The sequence below is a fragment of the Salvia miltiorrhiza genome, unplaced genomic scaffold (assembly GCF_028751815.1).
Source record: "Salvia miltiorrhiza cultivar Shanhuang (shh) unplaced genomic scaffold, IMPLAD_Smil_shh fragScaff_scaffold_178_2, whole genome shotgun sequence".
NCBI lineage: Eukaryota > Viridiplantae > Streptophyta > Magnoliopsida > Lamiales > Lamiaceae > Salvia > Salvia miltiorrhiza.
This window is the reverse complement of record NW_026651440.1, coordinates 253,698-259,970: the sequence shown is the minus strand read 5'-3', so window position 1 is coordinate 259,970 and position 6,273 is coordinate 253,698. Positions and strand designations below refer to the sequence as shown.

Here is a 6,273-nt window from a genome sequence, read left to right as displayed (position 1 = left end):
AACATATAAGCATTTTATAAGAACTGAATAAATAGTCAAAACATATCATGCATATATATTCGCATATGAGGCCTACGTCACGCAGGGGATCTCTATATACGTAATAATAAAATAATGCCCACCTTAAACGTTCTTAAAGCTGGCGTGGAGTCGCTTATTCTTCGGCTTCACTTTCTGTCACCCGGACCTTCATTAATGAAGAGTCGATAAGTCCGTGAAGAAATTGTCATAAGACAAAGTCTAATTCTACGTGCCTAGGGTATCTTTTAATGTTTTAGGGTTCTAGCATCCATAATTCGTTCCATTAAAGACAATCGAAAACCAATAGAATCTTGACTAGTCATGACCTCACGTAAATCACATAACAAACAAGATAAAAGAAATTAACATCCTTAAACATAATATCATTTAGAAATTCACATGCTCACATAAGAGATAAAATCATGCACCATTTATTTACTATGTAAATAAATGAGAAATTTCATTATTCAATTACATATAATTTGAATAAGACATTTTAAACCCCATTGAGATGAAATAAAATATTTTATCCATTTAAAATCCATACTCATAAAGCCTTGAAATATTATAAAAATGAGGGATTAATCCCAAAATATTTCTTTTGAAGTGCATCAATAAATTTAAATAAAAGAACGGACTTCATTTAAAATAAATAGTCCCAACTTTCAATATTAAAATTAAGTCAAGAGATTTAAATTCACTAAATAATTTAGTGTAAATTCAAACATTTTTTTTTTAAAAATAAGGCCAAGATTCGTAGGCCCATATTTAAAACAATAGCCCAAGCATTTAAATAAAATTAGTCCACACAACTAAAATAAAAACCCATCAATTAAGAACAAAAAGAGCCCAACAGAATTAAAATAAAATCGGCCCACATAGAAATAAAAATCGGCCCACTCTCTTTCTTTTTTGTAAAAATTTTCGGCCCACACAAATTAAATAATAAATCCTAAAATTTAAACCCTAATTCTATAACACACATATAAATATACAAAACACACACACCACACACAAAACACAGACAAGCAACTCACGCCTCTCTCACTCTCTCTATCCTCTCGGCTCCCTCTCGCCTCCTGCCTGCCGCCGTTCAACGGCGCCGCCACCGCCGCCGGTGAGTGGCGCGGCTTCTCTCTCTCCCTCAGCATCTCTCTTCCCCCTGACTCTATATTTCTCTCCCCCTCAGTTTTCCTTTATCTCTCGCATTTTGTCGACCGAGGCGCAACAGACGCCACCACTGTGGTGCGCCGCCGCCGCCTGCGCTCCACCTCCGGCCGAATGGTCGCATCCTCATCTCCCTCATCTAGCCTCGCTCTCTCTGTTACACACTCACACGTGCACGGACACGGCATAAGCCGCACCGCCGCCGGAAACAGGACAGCAAACACCCCACCGCGGGGCGCCGCCGCCTGCTCCTTCTTTTCCGACGATCTGGAACATCACAACGGTGTAGCTGCCGTCGTCGCGCCATCGCCGTACGTTTGCCCTGGTAAAAAACCCTAACTTTCTTTAGTTTTTCTCTTTCTCTCCTTCCCTTTTTTTTATAATCTAATCTCTCCCTCTTTGGCAGATCGGAAGCCACCCGCCGCCGGTTGCCGGAAAAAGATAAGTCCTCCCTTCCCTCTCTTCTTCTCTTACCCCTTTTTCCCGTCTCTCTCTCTCTCTTTTTTTATTTTTTTATTTTTTTTTAAACTGAAATCCTAACCAATTCTCTCTCTACCCTCTTCTCTCTCGTTTTTGGCAGGACAAAGGCTAGGCGGTTACCGCCGCGCCGTCGCCGGCCATGAGCAGCCGTCGGCTGCTCTCACCCCCATCACTCCGTTCTCGGACACACATACAAGACAGAGTACAAGAACCCCCAAATTCAGTCCAGATTCACAAGTATAGCAAAGCTAGGGTTTTGTTTAGAAATCTGTTCTTTCATCATTCATTTATCATTTCCTTAGCAAAATCAAACCTTGTAAATGTAATAGTTTAGAAAATATATAAACATGTGTGCGTGTGTATTATTCTGTTCTTCTTTTCTTAACAAAATCAATTCTTTGGAACCTCCTAACCGTAATAGTTAGGAAAATATAGTGATTATGCGTATGTGTGTATTTGTTCTGCTTTGATGCTTGATTTAGAAATAACTAGAAAAAAATATAAAGAGAAATTTAGAGTAACCTCGATGTAGCTGGTATTTGGTGTCTAGCTGGAATCACTTGAGGTTTACTGTAAGAGCTTTGAATGAAGTCAATCTCTTCTTTGGCTATTGAAGAACTAAGGAGGAATGGGAGGAATGTTGGCTGCTGATTTTGGTTAAATAAAAGTAAGTTGCATGTTGAGATGTTAAAGGTGTAGAAGATGGCCGGCAAAAGGAATGGGCTGATCTGGAGAAAGTGTAAAGAATCTCTTTATTTAGTGGAATGGTTGGCATATGATGAGTGTTTCCAACACCATCAATTTATTTAAGAGTAAGATGGATGTGGAAATGAAAAGTATGTGTAGGTGCTAGATGAATGTGATGAATAAAATCCTTATTCTGTATTTGTAATACTAATTTCGGGTTCCCATATAACGAAGCTTCGTTATAACTCTCTATAAATTACATATTTTATAACTCGTTTTATAAGTCGAAAATTAATTACGACTTCAAGTAAATAATAGAAATACTATTTCTATCGTATATAAATTAAATAACATGACTTTGCTAAGTCAGTTATAATCCGAAATAATAATTATTGACTACTCAATAATCCTTTAAATCTCAAACGGATTCAAATAATAATAAGAATTTAGCACATCAAAACACATATATAACAATTAAATCACATCAGATAAATCAAATCAGTTTTGTTATTAATGGATGCCGAACCCTAATTATTAAGTCTTTAATCAGTGATTAAAAACTGGGATATGACAAGAAATCTCCCTACAGTTTCTTGCGCCTCCTGAGCTCTCAAAAACCCTAATAATTATCAGTGTGTTTTTTCCTGAGAGCTGACAGATGTATTTTATAATACAGAACAAAGGGAGGGGGCGCCAGTTTCTATGCAGGGACGATTTCTAGCCCTACTTGGGCTAGGAGACTTTGGGCCAGTCCAGGGACCAGATACAAGGAATAAAGATGGGCCTCAAATAAATTAATTTATCTATGGTCAGCCCAGACCATAATTAATTTATAAATATCAGTTCATTCCACTAGAGAACCGATATTGACTTACCCCTTTATTGCCGGTGTTGAGTCGGGGCTTGTATTTAGACTTATTAAATCCTCGTATTTAAAATATCCGACATCTATTAATTAATTAGAGCTCTGACAGCTTAAATTAATTAATCTCTTTGTAATCCTTAAGCAGTAGCACTCAAACCTTATTATTGCGCCTGAACTTAATCAACCTGCAGGGTTTAACGCAATAAACATTATTGAGCTCCTTAAGGGGATGTCATTAACCTCTATCGGATACGAGTACTAATACAGATAATCAAATATCATATATTAACCGCTATCACCCAAGATACGGAGTACTCAAGTTACTATATAACTCTCACTCATAGTAAATCAAAGTGATAAACGAATCAACATATATATCTGAAATCTTATTAGTATTAAGATCATATAAGTTACCGAGATCTTGATTCTTCACTTAAGTTAGATAGAAGAATACATCTCACTGTGGTCCTATCAATACGTTATGACGTACCAGTGAGCAGATTAAGACTTTATCTCGCAACGGCAGGATTCGAAGAAGAGATCTCCACCAACGGATCTATTCTTTATAACTGCCTATAAAAAGCTCAAGAGGACACCCCAAGAAATGAGTGGAGGGAAACAAGAGAGAGAAAACTCGATTCAATCATCAATGTAAAAGCTACATCGAAAGATCAGTTCGAGCTTAATCTCCACAAACATTGAATCGTAGAAGATAGCAAAAAGAGATCATACAATCAGAATGACTGATTACAAGAACTCCCTTAGAATATCTAGGCAATCAATCGATATAACTTTAGCCTAGTGATGATTACTTGAGGGCATGTTCTCAATTATCCTAGTTGGTTATTACATAACCTTTTCTTCACTGAGAGAATAGAGATTGTAATAAAGTTCGAGACTAAGACCGAACTCAATGGCTGTTTAGTACCATGAAACTAAACAAATGGTTCATTGGCACCAAGTAAGACAAGTGGTTGTTGTTTAGTACCAGTAAACTAAACTGTTCGGTCCCTTGGCACCTGGTAAGCCAAGTGGTTGTTGTTTAGTACCAGAAAACTAAACAGTTCGGTTACCTTGGCACCCAGAAAGCCAAGAAGGAGTTTAGACCAAGGGTTCTATCTCCAAAGACCTTAGCTTCGCTGAATGGACACGACGGTGTCAGGGCGTGCTAAGTGTGAAATCCAATTCAGAGTGGATTGGTGGGTTTGCTGTGCATCTTTAATGTAATACCCCATTCCTTTTAGCTAAGTTTAGAGTAATTTTGAACTTAGAAGTTAAGATAATTCACGCTGGAAAAAGAAAATGAATTCATTTTAATTTCAACAAAAATGATTTACAAAAAGTATTTGTAAATTTTAGTTATTTAAATTAGAATACATGGCATATTTATTTAAATTATATATTTGTATATTTTAGCATTTATACGGGCTTTTAATTAGCAAACCCTGAAGAATTTTTATAATTTCAATAAATTATTTCTCAAAGATTTATTCAGTCTGGGCCTTCTTTATATTTAAGTGGGCTGGGTCTTTTATTAAAGTTGGCTGAATGTATTAATAGTTTGGGCCCTCATTTATTTAAATTTGAGTTGCCCTTGTTTATTAGGCTACGAAATTTTATGAAAAAAAAAATTTGAGTCCTTGATTTAATTATTTTAAATAAGTTGCCCAATATTTATTAATTAGACTTATAATAAAGTTTGATTAATTATTTTTAGAAGAGATGATTTGCATAATAATATTATATTATTATTATTATGTGCATATTTTAAGTATAATTACTTATTCTATGTTTAAGCATGACATGAAATTGCATTTGCATTATGCAATAAAATTATTTATGATTTAAACAAAATCGAGTAAGGATATTGTTGGTGTCATTGACTGAAGAATCGTAGTTTTCAATTATTTATTTATTAAATTTTGAAAATCGGCTTGATGAATCATAGAATGTTAAGAACCTTCACTATGACTTAAGATTAGTTTGACGAGACCTATTAAGGATATAATTTCTTGTAGGCTTTGTGGACCAAGGGGATTAGCACTGCTTTTCCAAGACAAGTTTATGTGATTATGAATCTTCAGGCTTTGCCTAATCAGGTGGGCTTACTTTTCAAATGTATAAAGTATGATTGAGTTATTAAGATCTAAATGTTTCAATGAAATGCAAACTGTTTATTTAATGAAATGCAAACTGTTTATCTAATAAAATGTTTATGTGCACTCTGCTCTGTTTAAGGCTCGCAAAGTTAATCAATTGAGGTTCTCTTATGACCTAACACGTTGTTTGAGAATTGTGTACACTTGTTAGCTGACTCGGTGGGTTGATCTCCATCGAGAACTAACCAGAGGCGTTATAAGGGTGCTCGGCTGGATATATTCCGGAGCATGAAAAATATGAGGCCTGCCTTAGTAGCATCCCGAGGTCAAAGTAAACTTGTCTGGGTTACGCCCTCAGTTCAAGTAAGCAGGAGATAGAGATCTGTCGGTGGCTAAAAGGTCCGGGATCACAGCGAGTAACAGAAAGAGAGTGTGACATGTGCGCACAAATAAAATAAATTATTTTAGCATGCTTAGAAGTTATTTCAATTTAAAACCTTCTAAGTTATGTCAATTATGATTGGATAAACTGCCTTTATGAAAATATGAAATGTTTCAGAAAATGCTTGCCCACTGAGTACATTAGTACTTTGCCCAAAAATACTTTCAAATGTTTTCAGGTTGGTTAGTTGGCCGGTGTTGACGGGATGGAGCTGAGGCTAGGTTTTAATTTCTATTTGGACTTCCGTTGTAGCAATAACTCTTATACGTCTTTTGTTTCCCCAAGTTAAGACCTTCATGTTATATTTCAAATAATATCCCTAATTGAACTTAGACTCTTAATTCCTAGTTATATGCTAACGAATGTTGGTTATCAAAAGCATGAAATAAAATTTGTGATCCAAAGGGGCCTAACCCGACTTGATATCTTATTATTCGGGTTTTAGCAAGGTTTTTCCCTTGTCTTATTTCTATGAATTAGTCGCACCTTGATTATATTTATTCCTTCAAGAA

General features: G+C 35.8%; 1 long non-coding RNA gene across 1 annotated transcript; it reads left to right on the top strand.

The window, feature by feature from the left end:
- The first annotated feature begins 1,053 nt into the window (after positions 1–1,053).
- Positions 1,054–2,062, top strand: LOC131002752 (uncharacterized). The gene is made up of 2 exons (XR_009094395.1): positions 1,054–1,513; positions 1,595–2,062. It is a non-coding gene; the product is annotated as an uncharacterized LOC131002752 (long non-coding RNA).
- Positions 2,063–6,273: the final 4,211 nt, after the last annotated feature.